This window comes from Eptatretus burgeri, chromosome 12 (assembly GCF_056783735.1).
Source record: "Eptatretus burgeri isolate ZD-2024b chromosome 12, Ebu_testis_v1, whole genome shotgun sequence".
In the NCBI taxonomy this organism is placed as follows: domain Eukaryota; kingdom Metazoa; phylum Chordata; class Myxini; order Myxiniformes; family Myxinidae; genus Eptatretus; species Eptatretus burgeri.
In genome coordinates this window covers 24,338,286-24,357,817 of record NC_140972.1, presented here as the reverse complement: position 1 = coordinate 24,357,817, position 19,532 = coordinate 24,338,286, and the positions used below count along the sequence as shown (strand labels likewise).

General features: G+C 45.6%; 1 protein-coding gene across 2 annotated transcripts in view; it reads left to right on the top strand.

Annotated features, from left to right (window-relative positions):
- LOC147015259 (guanine nucleotide-binding protein subunit alpha-11) overlaps window positions 1–19,532 on the top strand; it is a 664,748-nt gene that overhangs the window by 203,624 nt on the left and 441,592 nt on the right. The gene's annotated exons all lie outside the window — the stretch shown is intronic.

Here is a 19,532-nt window from a genome sequence, read left to right as displayed (position 1 = left end):
AAATGCCAATGTTTCAATTTGCAATTGTTGGTTTGTTTTATTTTGAACTGTTACAATATTTTTACATTTCAAACAAGTGGTAAGTTTCTTTTGCGTTTCAATATATATATATATATATATATATATATATATATATATATATATATATATATATATATATATATATATATATATATATATATATATTGTCACCCTCAAAACAAAAGTGCCTAAGCTTCATCAATGAATAAAATGACAGGCACTTTTGTTATGAGGGTGACGATATACATATATGACTAAAACTCTCATCTTGTATGTATGTATGTATGTATGTATGTATGTATGTTGTTTGTATGTATGTATTGTTGCGGGCCGGCGGGGTCGGCTGAGAAGACCACTATGTGGGGGACCACTTCGTCAATTCTCACCAGACTCCCCGGAATTGTCGGCCGTTGCTCACGGATAATTCCGTGACGCGATGGGTCGCTTAACCGACCGTGGACGCCAATAACTCAACCGTGTGGCCTAGGGTCCTCCCGCCAATGGGTGAATCGGGTTACCTAATTAACCACGCAGTTTAACCACCAGGGAACCACGCCCTCGGTACTCCTTGTCTGAACCGGATCACTCTACAAACTACGGATCACCTTTCCGGACCGGATGCAGCCGAGCGGCACTGCCAAGGACGTACCGGCTAGAAGGAACGGATTGTTGGGAATAAAGACCCGACTAAGCCTGGATTCGAACCGTGCTGGACCAATGGGGGAAAAGACAAAGACGAGCTGGGAACATTTCTACAATTATTATTTATCTATATTAATATTTCGGCACGCCCCTTTCTTTGTTCCACCATCAGATTTTTGTTACTGCATGAAATGAAACAAGCTATGACATCTATAGTAATGATATTATTGTCTTCCTTAAGAGGCCCCTCAAAATTCGTTTTGATGATTATGGTAGTTAAATCTTCTTATTATCTACATTAATATTTCGGCACGCCCCTTTTCTTGTTCCACCATCAGATTTTTGTTACTGTATGAAATGAAACAAGCTTTGACATATATAGTAATCTGATGGTGGAAAATCTGATGGTGGAACAAAAAAAGGGGCGTGCCGAAATATTAATATAGATGATATTATTGTCTTCCTTAAGAGGCCCCTCAAAATTCGTTTTGATGATTATGGTAGTAAAACAGTTCATGTTCTCCATTTGCAAAATGGGAGGAATTATTGCACAAAAAAGAAATTAAAATGTTTCCCATTTTTTAGAGGACCACTACGATGAGTTCGTCAAACCTTTTGTAGAGTATGTTATTATTAATCACTATATGCCATAGTAAATTGCTCATGTTATTGAGCTGTCAATCATAGACATATAATAAACTCACTTGAGTATTCATATCTCTTTTTCAATGCGTAATATCAAGCGGTACCTTCATGATGATCTAATAAAACCGGTCTCGATGTCCGTCCGTCCGTATATCTGTTCACAATCAAACCGATCGTGATGCATTTTAAGGCTTTCCGGGAGCTTTGGAGAGATTACCGACACTCCCGCACGGTGCTGTTTTTATTATTCCTACTGCACTTCATTGGAACATAGATCGTGGATGGATGCGCAGATCCCAGGAGAACAACTATAGCTGTACAGAACAATTCATATTATCGATGGATAAAAATGATATTTAATTGATATTATAATAAATTGTTTATTTTAAATATCTTCAAATTTTGTGAGTTTTTAGTTTGTTGTGAAATATTAGGTTCTCGGGTCTCCGCATAGTGGCGTACAGGCTAAGTCGTACTTCTGTTTACAACCGTAGAAAATCACAGAACCATCCGATCGACATGCTGTTAACAGTTTCAGAATCAGCTAAAACCTACAAGATATGAATATGTACACGAAACTGATCCGGCCTTTTGGATCACTTTAAAGTAGGGTGCCCTGTAATTTTAATGCGCTCTATGGATCCTCCGGAACTCACGAATGGTACACGTTGTGTCGTCACTAAACTACGTGGTAATGTCATCGAAGTGGAGCTACTGCGGGACAGTCGAAGGGGAAAACCTGAATGATAATAATCAATGGATAAAAATGATATAATATATTGTTTACAATACATTCATGCTATCTGTCTTTTACCATACGTTTCCAGTGACGCCCGTCCAAGACGGGCACCTTTACTAGTTTACAATAAGCGAGGAAAAGCATGTGGCGCAACAAAAGGTTTATTGGGGATGTAATGCAGGGAAAGATGAGAGAGGTGTGGGGTGTGACAATTTTACAAGCAACTTACAAAAGCAGACAGTGCAGACTTGACACGAGATTAATAAAAGCAATAACAATCACAACAATGAAGATCTTATACAGGCTTATCTAACAGACAGGCACCAACACACTCAGACACACACTCAGACAAAATAAACCCAATGAAAGGCAAAGGACTTTTGCAGCCAGGGAGGGAGGGAGTTGAGGTCACAGTTTTTGGTACCTGAGCGTTTCGGGGGAAGGGATGCTCCGTGGTGTGGCACCCAACAAAAGCTGTGCATTTCGGTCCACAGCCGAACGTGTGGTAATCGTGTCTGCAGCAGGAGCTTAAGTGGAGGAGAGCGGAGTCCAAAAAGGCGAGAGTAGAGCAGTAGCAGGACCAGACAAGAGGTTTGGTCGAGGTCATGTCGGTGGGGACCAGTAGGCTGGCCGTCGAGGTGAGACGTAAGCAGAGCCAAGCAGCCGGAACACCTTCGCAACAACTCCTTCAAATCTCTTTCGCACTTCTCCTTCCAATGGCCTCCCACAACAACAACAACCTTCCCATCCAACGACAACCTTCCCATTCAACAACTCTGACGGACTTCTTCCTTTCCATCCACCCCAACTTCACCCCAACTCTGAGGATTGCTCCGTACTTTATAGATCACGGAGCTTGGGGAGGAGCCATGGCGAAACCGACGTCATCGTCCGATCCGAGCATCCCAAATGGACCAGGCCTTCAAGTGGTCTGTCTTTCTGGGCGGGATTTTGGCCAGACGCTAGTTTGGCTCATCCATTCCGCGCGTCTGGGTTTGGGAAGGTGGATGCCGATGCGGCTTCCATAGCGAATGCCGGGATTTTGCCTCAGAAAACGAGACTCCGGATACAGCGGGTAGACGGTGGTACGCTGTGGCCAGCGAAACAAGGGGAGCAAGTGAGATGAATTTACCTCAGAAAAAGGAGGGAATAAAATAAAAGGTGAAAAATGATTTATTAATCCTAACTAATATCCCATCGCAACGCACTCCCTTGCTTTCCCACTAAACAAAAGGTAGGGACCTAACTCCACGTATATTAATGGAATAACTGACTCAGGACAACTGTATGTTGAATGCATACGGTTCCGAGAACCGTAACAGTATGTATGTATGTTCCCAAAATACAGCCAAAACGGTACACGATGGCACAAAAATTTTAGGGCCACCTTACTCACTATTCGCCTGTGGTGTGCAATATCAAGTTTCGTTCAAATCGGGCAACAAAAAATTATGAAAAAGTCAATTCTCCATTCGGTCAAGTCCTCTTTGGGAGAATTTGATCAATGCAAATAACCTCAGTGGTATAGTTCGCTGGAGATATCTTGTTTTTTTATATCCTCATGGAGGATCTCTAAGTCTTACTCACGTTGTTGTTCTTCGTCTTATTCTTGTGGACTTTTTTGTTTCACAGCCTACAGTTTTCATCGAAACTTCCTGAAACTTGGCGTATACATGTAAAAATTCCCTGCGCAGACAGTAACTGAAATAAGAGCGAGAGATGAACCTTCAGAGTTTAGGCTTTATTCCATTTGATTGGAGCCGCTTCTGTGGACACACCAGGAAATACAGGTTCAGCTAGGAGTACATAAGCAGAAACGTATACATGTGCAGTTAACCATTGCAGACTAATCCGCGTAAGCACGGAGTTCGATATAATCTCCATTCTCACCAGTCAATGAGCACCTTCAGTTAACGAGCATCAAGTGGACAGCCGATGTCAATAGCAATGCCCCGGGGACAATCACTCGTGCCGCAGAGAGACCTCCCCTTATACGCGAGACGCACAACATGTGATCCCGCGTCATGTCCCTTGATTCACGTTAATTCACCACATTCTCCTCACCTTTAAAATGTAACTAGGGGCCCATCTTACACACCATGATTGCTTTAGCACTATCGGAGTATACATTTCAAGCAACGCGGACTAATTGATCTACAGAAGCATACATGCCAAGCAGTGATTATTTTGAGTTGTAGGAGCATGGAAATGAGCATCGATATATGATATAATGGGCATATAGGAGCATGAGCAGCGAGAATGCCGATAATCCCCTTTACAGATTGAGTCGTCGAGGGGGCCTTATTCGTCGACCTCTCCGGGAGTAAACGGCAGTTTCACTTGAGGGAGACTCCCGATCCTCTTGGTGAGCCTCGACTTGTGCCGGGATGACTCGATCGCTCTCGGGGGGAACGCGGCAGCCCCGTCGCCTGGCGGAGTTCCTGGGGGGGAAATGTCAGAAGGAGGAGAGCCAGGAGGTGGTGTACCGGCGGGAGGAGTACCTGAGGGAGCCAGATGGCGAACCGACACAGTGGTCTCCCTGCCATCCGGGAGCCTGACATGAGCATACTCTGGATTAGTGTCAATGAGTTCGACCCCCTCCACCAGCGGTTCATACTTGCTTTGTCGTACCGGGCGTTTCATGAACACTGTACCGGGGTGGGTCAGCCAGTTGGGCACCGTTTGACTGTCAACATAACGTCGTTGGTGAGTAAACATACGTTCGTGAGGAGTGGCATTTGTGGACGTGCAGAGCAAAGAGCGTATGGAATTCATTGCGTCAGGAAGAGCAACCTCCCATCGCTCGGGGCCCAGTCCTCTCGATTTCAGCGCCAGAGTTATGGCTTTCCAAATAACTCCATTATACCTTTCCACCTGCCCGTTTCCCTGTGGGTTGTAACCCGTCGTTCGACTAGTTGCTATGCCGTGCTCTAATAGGAATTGTTTTAGCCCGGCCGACATGAAACACGGCCCTCTGTCTGAATGTATGTACGAAGGTCTCCCAAACATAGCGAAGACGTCAGAGAGACATTTTACGACAGTGCCCGAGGTCATATCCGAGCACGGAAACGCGAAAGGGAACCTTGAATATTCATCAACAACGGTGAATATGTATCTGTTGTCTGTCTCGGTGGGCAGGGGCCCTTTGAAGTCGATGTTTAGTCTCTCGAAGGGGGAAGTAGCCTTGATCAGTCTGCCAGATGCCGCGCCAAAGAATCTGGGTTTTAGTTCAGCACAAACAGGGCATGAAGCATTCATTTGTTTAATATCTTCAACAGAATAGGGAAGATTTTGTCTGCGTACGAAATGTGCCATCCTGGTTACCCCTGGGTGGCAGAGAGACACGTGTAGGTCTTGCAAAGCCTGACTGATTGTTGCCGAACTGTAGACCCGGGAGAAGGTATCTGCAGCAGGGTTTTCCTTCCCGGGCCGGTAAACAATGTCGTACCTGTAGCAGGCTAGGTCTATCCGCCATCTCATAATTTTTTCATTCTTAATTTTCCCGTTATTTTTCCCATCAAACATGAAAGCCACGGATCGTTGGTCCGTAACGAGCGTGAAGTGGTTTCCCAGTAAATAATGTCTCCATTTACGCAGCGCTTCGACGATGGCGTACGCCTCCTTCTCTATTGCCGAGTGTCTCTGCTCGCTTCTAGAGAGAGTTCTCGAGAAGAAAGCGACCGGCCGCCCAGACTGATTAAGTGTTGCAGCTATGGCGTGATTTGAAGCGTCGGTCTCCACCACGAAGGGCACCGAGCTGTCGATCGATAAAACCACGGACTTACTGATATCATCCTTCAGATCGTGGAAAGCTTCTCACGACAGCGGCATCTGGTGGAAAGTTTTTGCAATGCACTAGGGGATGTATTTTCTCGGAGTATTGCGGAAATCCATCTTGCATAGTAAGCGAACATCCCGATCACCCGGCGCATTGTCTGCAAGTCCTGAGGTGGTGGAAGCTCACGGAGCGGGCGCAATCGCTCAGGATCAGGCTTAATTGTGCCGTCAGCTATCGTGTAGCCGAGAAGGTCAATTGACCTTGCCGAGAATACGCATTTCTCGTAGTTGAGAGTCAGATTATATTTTCCAGCAATGCTCAAGAATCTGTCCAGATTCCTATCATGTTCCCTCTGATCCCTACCGCACACTGTGACATTATCCACGTAAACAAAAGTGTCTTCGAGGTTTTCATCTGAGATGATGTCGTCCATAACCCGTTGGAAGCAAGCTACCCATTCGTGACACCGAATGGTATCCTTCTGAACTGGTAGAGGCGCCGCCCTGCCTGGAATGCAGTGTACGGTTTGTCTTCCTCTCGGATGGGGAATTTGATGATAGGCGCTTCGCAAGTCGATGGTACTGAATACCTTATAATTGGCCACGCGTTCGACCATCTCATCTATGCGCGGCAGGGGTAGGCGTCGAGTTGGGTGAAGCGATTGACCGTTTGGGAATAATCGACAACCATCCGTCTCTTATGGTTCTGACTGCTGGTTACTAACACCTGTGCGCGCCATGGCGAATCGCTTGGTTCTATAATTCCCTCCTCCAGTAATCGCTTGGTTTCTGAAGTGATGAAATTCATGTCAGCAGTGGTATATCGCCGCGATTTGATCGCTATCGGTTTGCAGACCGGCGACAAGTTAGCGAACAGCTGGGGGACGTCACCTCCGCAGTGGTCAGCGCATTTAAAATTAGACGAGGCTTGCTTCCTCCAAAGGGTATTTCGATGCTCGTGTGCTGCTTGAGGACATTATGACCCAGAATTACGTCTGCGCACAAATCACGAAGCACCAGCACCTTTACATCCCGATGCGTGTACCCTTTTACGTCCAATTCAACATTGCAGTACCCTCGTACGCGGGATTGTAGTGAGGGTGGCGGCCATGCATACCGTATTGTCAGTCGGGTGGATTACCCATTTCCTGCCCTTCACTAGCGAGCTGTTGACGAAACTTTCAGAGCTTCCGGTATCAATCAGTGCCTCAGCCATATGCCCGTTAATTCGCACGTTGATGATAGCCTTGGATAGATTCCCCGGGAGGCTGCAGTCAATTTATTTTGCGAGTAGAGAGCCGCAGAAGTGGGTTTATTCCTCCCAGAGTAGATTTACATACCCTGGCATAATGCCCTTCTTGTCGCAATTCATGCATGTGGCATCTCTGGCTGGACATTTTTGACGAGGATGCCTTTTGTACCCACAAAAGAAGCATTTACCGACCGGAGCAGTTGCTGAGGAGTTTGACGAGGTCTGGGTATCCGGCTCCTCGGGTGTTTCTCCATCCCTCATGTCTGGCTGTGTCTGTGCCAGTGGGGTTCCTTTGGGTTCCCATCGTAGCAGCGTTCATGAGCAGCATCGGTGTCCCAAATGACTCAGATTGCTGCTGAGCCGTATCCATCGCCGAGCCTGATCGACTACCTTGTCAAGAGTGGGCTGCGCTTTCTCTAGTAAGCGTTGCCGTATGTGGGCTGATCTGAGTCCTTGGATGAATGCCTCCCGTGTCGCTTCCTTTCGGTGTTCCTCGGCGCTTACGGCCCGGAAGCTGCCGTCTTTTCCCAGCTGATTCAGAGCTTGCAGGAACTGATCGATTGTCTCCCCGGCTGCTTGCTTGCGTGTGTTGAGAAGATGTCGTATGTATACCTCGTCTTGGGCTTCACCTAGAGCTCCTGCATTGCGTCAATCGCTGCTTCGTAAGTGTCACACCCCGAGAAGAGCCTGTACACGCCGGGCGAGACATGATTCACGAGAGCGGCAAATTTGTCAGCTCCCTCCGCGATGATGGTCAGATAGTGTGAGAAGGAGCAGAACCAATGTGACCATTTCATTTCTGCGTCAGTCGTGTTTGGGTCTGCGTCGAACCTCTCTGGTTTTGTAGATCTTGTCCATCTTTGGTTGAGAGAGCCGAGAAAATCAAATGGAATAAATTGAAATAAGAGCGAGAGATGAACCTTCAGAGTTTAGGCTTTATTCCATTTGATTGGAGCCGCTTCTGTGGACACACCAGGAAATACAGGTTCAGCTAGGAGTACATAAGCAGAAACGTATACATGTGCAGTTAACCATTGCAGACTAATCCGCGTAAGCACGGAGTTCGATATAATCTCCATTCTCACCAGTCAATGAGCACCTTCAGTTAACGAGCATCAAGTGGACAGCCGATGTCAATAGCAATGCCCCGGGGACAATCACTCGTGCCGCAGAGAGACCTCCCCTTATACGCGAGACGCACAACATGTGATCCCGCGTCATGTCCCTTGATTCACGTTAATTCACCACAGTAACCATCTCCGATTTTGAAAATTCCTCCGAGAAAAAAAGTTATGACGTCAAAATATCTCCGCTAATGGAAATCCCCTAAAAAATTATCTCCGAAACTAGGCAAGCTTTTTGAATTCTGTTTGTGGGAATCGAACAGGGCATTAGAGACCGTGTTCGTGGAGGAGGGGCTTGAGTGGAGAAGGGGCGGAGTCCAGAGTGCATGGACGGAGTGGTCGGTGGAGTCCAGGCAGCAGGAGGCGGGTCATGGCGATGACGACGAGGGCGAGGCCAGAGCGAGAGAGCGAAAGAAGAAAAAGAGAGAGGCGGAGGGACCGCTCCGACATTTATAGGACTTGCGGCACAGGGGGAGGGGCCACCCCGAAGCGAAACGTCATCACATGAATCGGGCGCTCCGATTGGCCCCAACCCCTCACGTGGCCCACTAACTTTGGCCGGAAACTGCCTCACTTCGTTTCAGGCAAGGTCATCCCAGACAGCGAACATATTTCGCTCCGACCCCACGACATAATACGAATCGCCCACACCAAAATTGGTACGCAAATTGTCCCGCAAAAACCCCGGGGCCGTGCGCTGGTGACTGGGCGAGGATCCCGCATGCCCGCTCGGGCGTTCGACCAGCGCCGATCAACGCGCCCGCTCCGCGTGCCAACGTGGCCCGCACTCTACATTCCCCGGCTTGATCGCAGCTTCGCTGGCAGTAGAGACGAGAAGACATTCAGCATCTGTGGAGAATCCACTGCTGCCAGCAAGGACGGAAGGGACATCGTTATGGATAAATCCATGCATGTTTCGCGAACGGCGTACGTGTCTGCCTTCGAGCACATTCCATGCAGTGCGCACGGTTCGGCCATTACGCACGTGGCCAGCGCTTGCGTTCGCATGACTCTGCTAGCGTGTGCGCGGGGCGAACACCGATATGTATCAGATATTTGGTTGAAAAGGAACAAGCCACTTCTACCTCACACACCCGCATCCCGCCCAATGTGGGGTGGAGTCGACTTTATCGGCCTCCGTACGCATTTCGTGCAGCGTGGGTGTCGTGCTGGCTGCGTTTCCTGTGTTGTGAAAAACACCATTCATGCAGCCTCTTAAGAGGTATTCATTTGTTTGCCTTTTTAATGCAACTGGAAATCTTCTCCAGATCATCGGAAGCTCATGTCGATAATCCCGCACTGCTAAGTGCACTGTATGACTCGCTGCACACGTTGGGTTTAGGGCTCGCTTGGGAACAAGGGCTCCGCGCCGTATCGTTTCCTCGCAGCGGCGCCACACGCGCTGGCCTCCATGTGAGCCCACCTCACAGTGAAGGCGCACGTGGCTCAGATTTACCTCAGGAATAATCAGACAAAAAGAACAGTAGGGACGAAATGAAGAGAAAATGATGTAAGCAAACCAAGCTATGAAATCATCGAAACGCACTCCCTTGTTGTCCCGCAAGACAAAAGGGAAGGGACTATCTACACGTCTCCTAATGGAAAAACTGTCTTGGGACCACTATCTGATGGATGCACGCGGTTCCAAGAACCGCAACAATATTAACCCTCTTTTTAAAATATGCTTCATATTTGTCCCGATAGCGCATGCGCAGAGAGGCGTAGATAATTTTTTTATTCTGTCTGACTGTCTGGCGATCAAACGAAATTGAAAATGATTACAAATAAAACTGGAAACGTACTGTTGTTAAGGACGTTATAAAGGACACATACAACAGGCATGAATAACTAATGTAACGTGTTGGATAAGGTGGAGTATAAGACTGCATATATGGTGGTAAAGTTCCGGAATTTATTTATACGACATTCACAATCATCATTTTATTCCAATTGATTTATATACATGTACCTGAACGCTGCGTGGGGTAAGGTGTTCTATGAACTCTCTAGTTATAGTCATCGTTGGCTGTGTTGCAATAGTAACAATTGTATGAAGATGTCAATGGGAGAGGGAGGTGTACATTAGTAGTGTGGGGTGTGTAATATTGTATATTGTATTTGTTGTGGGATTGAGATGGAAAAAAATGTTAAAACATGTCTTTTTGTAGTGTATATATATATATATATATATATATATATATATATATATATATATATATATATATATATATATATATATATATATATATATATATATTGTTGTGGTTACCAAATTCGCAAACCACCATTCAGGTCCCTTAGGTGAGATATCTCGGTAAGTATATGTGTAGTTAGGCCCAAACCCGTTGTCTAGTGGGAATACATGTCATTTATGCGTGCTGCGACTCTTCAGGATAGCCGTTTTTCTTTTACTATCTTTATTTTGGACCAACCGCCATTGTTACCACCACCAGTCACAACATCACCCACCAACCACAACGCCGCTTCACCACAACCGCCACGACCTTCACGTCACACCTCACAACCGTCGCATCGCCACCGTTCTTGCGCCGCTTGTGGGTACCGGTGTTGGACTCGTGCAGGGCGCACGCCGAACAGCGTGTACAAAACCACGGATTTTCCACTTCAAAAACGGATCAAAAACGACACACGCCCACTTTTGTTCCGTCCAATCGGTGAGCGAGGGGCGAATTGGCCCCGCCCCCAGGGCGTTGGAGGGCGATCGATATATGCAAATTTATGGATCAAAAAGCATTCACGCCCACTTTTTCTCGGGCCAATGGGGAGCGAGGTGAAAGGTCGAAGGGAGGGGGTCAAAGATGAGAGGGCGAAGCCACGGGGCTGATATAAGCGACCGTGTTCGTCAGTCAAGACAGAACAGAGAGTTAAGACTTCGCGGGCGGTGGAGTTGGCAAGAAGGAGCTGGTCGTCGTGTGCGTTGGAGTCGGAGCGGAGGGGACGGAGCTGTGGAGAGGCGGCGAGGGCAGACGAGGGGGTGCTCGCGTCGTGCAGGGAGCTGCACCCCAGGGAGGCCGACAGCGCGACCTGGCCGAGGTGGAGACGCTCGTCGCGGGACAATAAAAATCCTCTATACCCCGAGCATCAGCAACCCCCTCCTGTTTCCCCCCGCGCTGAGATAGTGCGACCAAGGGGGCCCCTTTCCCACCCCCTACCAGACACTGCCCGCGAGGCCCGCGGAGTTGAGGCACCATCGCCGCTCCACGTCTCATCACCAGACGGGTAGGCCCGACCCGGTCTCGGCCTCAGGCCCGCCTCATCCTTGAGGGTATTCTTTCCTTGGTTTTGGGTATGTGTTGTCGGCGCCGTCTGTGAAGTAAAATTGTATAAGTGTTGCCGTGTGCTCGTGTAATCGGTATTAGATCTGCATTGTCGCATTTGCTTTTTGTGTAAATTGCATTGTGTTTTTCTTTTCTGTGTGCTTTTGGTGGAATTGAATATGTGTGCTTTCCGTTCGTCGCGAATAAATGTGCTTTGTGTTGAACTGTTTCCCGCTTCGCTTCGTCATTTCCTTCATTGAATCCTCATCTTGCTTCACGTAAAGGGTTGGTAGTGGGCTGAATACGCCCGATAATTAATCGAACCGTCGAGGTCGACGATAACACCGCTCGGTTATCCCGATAGTACGGAACGGGTCGCTTAAGTGGCCCGTGTCCGAAGTCGACCTGCGGCGAGGTGCGATCGCCCGGTCTACCCTCCGCGTGGGTACTTAGGTAGGTCGAATTTGGCGAGCAACCCTATCCCACGCGGGGGCTAATTGGCTCGATCGCGGTGAGACCGAAAGGTCCACCCGTGACTGGTTCCCGGCGTTAGTCCGAGAGGGTCACGACTGAATTGTCCGTCCGGTGGGCGACGTGCCGCGATTCGAGTTACGTGGCCGTCAGCACGCCGGCGGGCGCGAATCCGCAACAATATATATATATATATATATATATATATATATATATATATATATATATATATATATATATATATATATATATATATATATATATATATATATATATATATATATATATATAGGAAGCCTCTTCACTCTCTGCAGACATGGATAAAATCACAAGCTGGTCAAACACTTGTTACAGATCTTTCAACACTGACAAATCTCACACTCTCACTATGTCTCTCTGGAAGGACTGTCTGGAAACAACCCCCATTTACTTTCTCAACAATCCTCTTGAAGTTCTATCACTCAAGCTTTTAGGTCTCACTATATGCCATGATCTTTCCTGGGAAAGCCACATCTCCAAGCTGGCTTCCAAAGCCAGTCGCCGACTGGGCATCCTCCGTCGTACAAAGTCCTCCCTTGGCACACCTGAGCTCCTGACCACATACAAAGCTTTCATCTGCAGCTTGATGGAGTACTGCTCTCCCCTCTGGGCTGGTGCTCCTGCCTTACACCTAGCTTGGCTTCACGCTGTGGAAACCAAAGCTTTTTAGGATCATTGGTATCTCCCCCGATGAAGCTGAGACTTTGGGTCTTTTACTTTGTCACCGCGGGCAGGTCAGCAGTCTTTATCTTCTACCGTTTCCTCTCTGGCCTTGCACCCTCTGCTCTGTCTGTGTTCCATCCCCCTAATATTTCTGCAGGATGCTCAAGGTCTGCCAGCAACCCCCTTCTGGTGAAACTGCCAAAACAAAGAATCACTCCTCACCTTCACTCTTTCATTTCTCTTTTTTCCCGCTTCTGGAACAAACTCCCACACTTTTTTCAATCCCCCTCTTCCCTCCAGGTCTTTAAAACAGCTGTTCACCACCATCTCATATCTTGGTGTTACATATGTTGAGGTTAAGCGATCGGTAGCGGATGTACAGTACGTATGTCGTTCAAATGTTGTACGTGTCTGCATTTTGTTAAGAGCATACATGGAAAACCGTTCAGCGGAGGAAACTGAAACTTCACATGTTACATGACCATGTGACATAGCGGTCACTCTTGAGGTCAACATCGGCCAATTTTCTAAAATCCTCAATTTTCATCTGAATAAATAGAAATTTGAAGAGGATTTGCATATCACATCACTGAATTCAACCACCAACTACTTTTGAGGTCAACATAGGCCGGATTTCTAAAATTGACAATTTTCATTCGATTGACTTGAAATTTGAAGAGAATTTGCATATCACGTCACTTGAAGAGAATTTGCATATCAGGTCTCTAAATTCAACCACCAACTATTTTTGAGGTCAACATTGGCCAAATTTCTCATAAAAGTGTTAATTTTTATAAGATTGACTTGAAATTTGAAGAGGATTTTCATATCAGGTCACTGAATTCAACCAGCTAATTATTTTTGAGGTCAAAATGCCAACATAGGCCTAATTTCTAAAATTGAGAGATAGGGTTAAAACTATATATATATATATATATATATATATATATATATATATATATATATATATATATATATATATATCATGATATCTCAAAAAGTTGGGGCGAGTTATGATAAAACTATGTGGATTTGAGTTGGTTTGGTGACAAAAGAGTTGGCTTGCACTGTCCTCAAGACTGTGGGGTTATGTATACCATCTCGTTCTTGTTTCTGCAATTTTTAAAAGTAATAAAATGCTTAATGTTTTATATATTTTGTTATTTTGGTTTGGATTAAATCCATCAATGTTATTAAATTCGGCTTATGGTACATTCTACCCCTCCCCCCTCCCTCAATCCTGGCTTTTCATTCAGTCCACTATGTGGATTATCACATTTGCGAAACGATGTGATTATTGTTTTAAAATAGATGTATATTTTGTTATTTTGGAATGGATTAAATCCATTTATGATATTAAGTTGTTTCAATACTTGTTTCAGTTGATTTGGGGGATGGGTTGGATATGTATCGCTTTTGGAATGGTTCTGTCCACTGTCGATTTTCCTTCCTCCCACGAGCCTGGCCTGGTTTCGTCAAGTCCATATTTACGTTTGATTTTGTTTCCTAATAAAACTATTAATGTTTCCTATGTTATAAATTTTGAGTTGCGTGCACTAACCCAGAGACATAGTGACTTCCTCGCATTGCATTTCACCATCGTGGCTTCAGCAGTTATTGAGGTAGGTTGGGCTACAGTTTTACATTGTTTTGAGAGGGGAAGAAGCAGAAGAAGAGGAAGAAGTAGCAGAAGAAGTACAAATTGGCGATCTCTCGTTGTGGTACTTTAGAGATGTATTCTGTCGTCTTCTTAAATCTTGGTAGTTCAGAAAACGCTCGAGAATAAAAGGTTTGGCTTTTCAATGCTTATGGTTTCACTCTGTAGTAGTTTATAAAGGTATCATTGTGCACATTTGAATGGGCAGCCATTTTTCCCCCGTATCAACCTTCCATAAAGAGTACAATAGTATTCCATGATATACAGAGTGGCCACAATGTCTTGTCACCCCTTGTAAAAATTGCCATTACTTACCTTTGTGTGCAAATTTGTTTTCTTTTTTTCAGATTTAGTGAACGTAACCATGGGTGATACAAGCAATTACACCATTGAACTCGAAGAGCATGCAGTACAATGCATACCTCCGCCAAGATGATTAGTTTATGTTTTGTATCCCACTGATAGGCCGGATCTGGAGTCAGACCTGAACCGAAATTTAATTGGCTTGTTATTGTCATCTAATCAACTCATCCACCAAGTTTCGACCGAATCCATCCACAACTTTTTGAGATATCCTGCTACGTATACGAAGTCCGTCTAAAAAGTAAAGGGACTGACCACAGAAATTTTATTCCAAAAAAATATATTGAAATCACAGCTTGTCCCCTTCAAAATAGTTTCCCTCCAGTCTCACACACTTGTCCATCCTCTTCTTCCTCCTCCGGAGCTCCGTCATCACGGCCCTTTTGATGGCCTCCACATCAGGAAATCGGGTCCCCTTGATCACCCCCTTGAGCTTGGGGAATAGGAAAAAAAATCACAAGGGGCCAAGTCTGGCGAATACAGGGGTTGCTCCAGAGTTGGCACGTTCCTCTCAGCCAGAAACTGTTGGATGCTAAGGACACTGTGAGCAGGGTTGTTGTCGTGGTGGAGCACCCAGGCGTTGTTCTCCCACAGATCCCTCCTCTTGTCCGGGACTGATATCATGAGGAGCTGGAGGATCTCCTTGTACACGTATTGATTCACTGTTTGACCCTGTGGTAGAAACTCGAAGTGGACGATGCGCTTGATGTCAAAAATGCGGAGCATCACCTTGACCTTCGACTTCGACATCCTTGCTTTCTTTGGTCTTGGTGATGCCGGACTTTTCCACTGACGACTCTGCCATTTGGTCTCAGGATCGTATTTGAATATCCACGATTAATCGCCAGTAATGACTCTCCTGAGAAGGTCTGGATCGTCCTCGAGGCGCTCGATAATGTATTGACAGACAGTGACTCTTTGCCATTTCTGGTCCTCGGACAACAGCTTAGGGACCATCTTTGCGCACACCTTGCGCATTTCAAGGTTTTCAGTGATGATGCTCCAGACAGTGTCCTTGTTGATGGAAAGTTCCTCAGCAATCATCCGCACCGTGAGTCGACGATCTGCGCGCACCATCTGCTTCACACGCTCAATGTTGTCCACCGTTCTGCTCGTTGAAGGTCTTCCAGACCGTGGATCGTCTTCAACCTCCTCCCGTTCCTCTTTAAACCTCTTGTGCCATTCAAATGCACGTGTACGTGACATCGTTTCCTCCCCGTAGACTTGCTGCAGCATTGCGAAGGATTCGGAAGGTGTTTTGCCAAGTTTGGCAACAAACTTCAGATTGGCTCTCTGCTCACAACTCATAGCGCGACGACTCAGACTAGAGAACGTGTAAAGCACGAACTGTAAAAAAAATCACACAGCGAGCATAGTCAACCATCACCAATCATATATTTTGCTGGAATGTTGCGAAAGACTGACGCAAGTTGTGTAATTCATTCAAGTTGTTTAAGTGGAGCACACAGCAGGCTCAGTCCCGTTACTTTTTAGACGGACCTCGTATGTCGTTTTTGGCCCTATCTTTTGATGGTGAAAAAAAAAAAACACTCAAAAAATTCTCAGATCTCGTTCCGTATCCAGATCTTCACCAAAATCTAATGGTGTTGTCCTTGTCACATACCCAAAGTCTCCACCAAATTTTGTCCAAATCCATCAACAATTTTTTGAGATATCCTGTTACAAACACAGACAGACAGACAGGGGTGAAAACATAACCTCCATCCACCTATGGTGATCGAAGTAACAACGGATTGCTGTCAGTGTTGTCATTGTTCTGGAATATGTCCCACAGATCATGGTGCAAATTTTTTTTTCTGTAATGACAATGATGGAGCACAAACAGATCCACTGGACATTTAAGGCTTGTGTCATATGCAATAAAGTAAAAGAGTACTGCAAATGTATGTGATATAACTTGGAGAACCCTTCAGTGTTGTTAGTAAATATGATAAAAGGCAATGTCAATTTTTACAAGGGGTGACAAGACATGGTGGCCACCTTGTAGAATATATCGTTTTATATGCAGGAAGTTGTTGTCAACTTCCCCCACAAGTGTCTAAAACTGCTTTACCTGCATACCTCTTTTAATATTCTTATCTTGGTAATCTGTCTGAAAAAGTACTTTTAAGTGTGCTGATAGGCCGTTGGCACACGTTCAGGCGGAAAAATGTCGTGACTGCCACACCAGCTGGCAGCACCATCTGGGTAAAAGATTAGGGGTTCACCCTGCCCATGGACTGTGCAGCAGTGCAACAGCAGTAGACCAGGAAGGAGCTAAGTGTGCCATGGAGGCGGGTGGGGGCTGACAGTATAAAAAGTTGCGTTGGGTGCAGCAGGGGGTGAGACATGGAGGGAGCTTAACAATGGAGCCTGCGCGTGAGCTGCATCGGAGCTATTCCCCAAACCAAGCAATTGTTGCCACCGTTTCCAGCCATGCCCCTACCAAAGGCCCACTCTCTCAATCCTGCTGGTTCTGGTCCACAGCCTAAAACTGTTCCTGCCAAAGCCATGTCTCCACTTGTGACTTGCTGTGTCATGCTGGAGGCAGCCTCCATTATTGCCTTGGAGAACTCAATCTCGTCTCTCTACTCAGGAGTGTCTGAGGCCTTAAGGCTTAGCATATTTAAGGATTCTGTTGTATTGGGGGGTAGGGGGAGTATTTGAACTGCATTGCTTATTTTTGTATTCCCACCACATGCATTCAATACACTTTAAAATCACTTGGTCTCTGGGTGAATTTGAGTGTCTGACCACTGTTAGAATTATACACATCTGTTGAAAGGATTGAGTCCAGGCAGATAGCACCCAGTATAAGGCTGCGTTCAGCGATTTCGCTCAGTCGCCATTAGAGTAACGGACACACGGTACCGATCAGCGCAACACATCGATTGACTCCGTGGTTCCATTGGAGGAAGGTATCATAGTAAACAGGCCTGTGATCCGACTCGGAGCGACTGAATCAGTTGGCCGTCGTGACTGCTTTGACGCATTTCATCAGGCTTCTGACAGGGCAACTAACCTGAACCGACGGCTAAAACATTATATAATTATATGCTCTAACTTTTTGTTTGCTGTTTACCTATCTGGAAGTGCAAGACATGCACTGCCTCCATCCACCGACAGATTGACGACAGATTTTTAAAGCCCCTTCCACGTCAGCACCAGTATTTCGTGGAAGACATTTCAAACGAACTGCCGTCTGTGTCCATATAGTCACTTGTGGAAATGTCTCAAAATTTGATTTGTGGCCTTCAGACCTATGTCACTCCGGCTGAAGTGGTGCTTTGCTGATTGGTTTGTTTGTACAAATGTAATGTGCTCCTCAACGACATTTCACTTTGTTTGCCAAAATAACAAATGACTCATGCTCATGACTTTTTTTTTGTTTGTTTAAACTCTGCTGCCAAATGAAATAAAAAATTGAAGACACGTACAATTTGAAGAAAATAAAATTGATGTCACGTCAATTATATCAAGTAAAATGGAAATACAGTAATCATTTTACTTTACACCGCTATAAGTTATGGCAATAGTGCGTCTCTTAAGGTCAATAAAGATAAAATGTATTTAAGCCTGAAAACTTGTTTCATTGTTAATTGCTTGATCCCAACCAGTCTTGACTGTACATTCAGTTTGTGACATCACCCGATGCATTATTTTGGAGTGACGTTTCTCGTAAAAAAAAAAAAAATTCAATCTATCTTGTCGGAAAACCAGAAAAAAAACCATGCTGTAGCACAGTAATGTGCTTCAAAAAGGCAAGTCACGTGCTCGTTTCATGGTAATGTGACGACTCAGTCATGGTTTATTGAAAGAAAAAAGGTAACATTTTACACTGTATTGACTACTATTACTGCTACTTTTTTAATGGCCCCAATTTTTACACCTTCTTGTGAGGTCAGCCAGGGAATCATTTTTGGCCCAAGTCTTTCACGAATGGGTTGATCAGGCCTGATGTTTGACTGGAGCAGATTTATGCAGAAACTTGTAATTTGTTCAGTGTGCTGGCGACATCCCTCATACTATTCGAAGAAGACAGTGTGTGATATTTAACATCCAGCAAGTTGGTGGATCCAAAGGACGATACACTTTGTGCCGCAACACCCTGCCTGCCAAGCACCAATCTGACGTTCGTGAAATAATACATCGGCCGGGAGAGGAATCAAACCCAGACGAAACAACTCAAAAGGTAAATGTGCTACCTCTGCACCATCCTGTTGGAATTTGGAAACATCTCAGTCAGTCATGTTGAGGCTCTGGTTGGACTATGGTGACGACATTACAAACACGTTTCCATCAAAAAGGTACAACTGTAGGGTACGTATGGTAAGCAGACCTGCAGAGATAGCAGCATCAAATGAAAACTTGGAAAACCCAGGGTTTTCTACTTTGTAGTAGTAATTACTGTATAGAATGCGGTGCAGGGATTGGCACATCAAAAGGGAAAAAAAATCAGGCCCTGGCAGGAGTTAACCCAAAGGGAAAACCATTAATCATGTTCGTGCTCTTACAGTGCATAGAGTTGTGATACTGGTACTAAAATCTATGCACCTTCCACAAAATGGTGGAATGGTGGGGGTGGGGGGGGGGGTAGAAAACAGAAGAGGTTTGAACCACAGTAAATTAATCAGTTTATCATCATTCCATATTTTACCTTGGTTCTACAACTCGATGCAATGCTTGGGACCTTTCCTTGGCAGGGTGACTTTATGGTTGTATTTTTTTTAGCCAAATATTATGGAAGAATTTGTGAAGTGGAAATCAACTCACACAGCATGACAGCAAAAATTAGAACGGCACTCAGTAGAGCGACACCTCCGCCAGGCTGAGCAGGTGACGCTTTGTATCCCTCCGATAG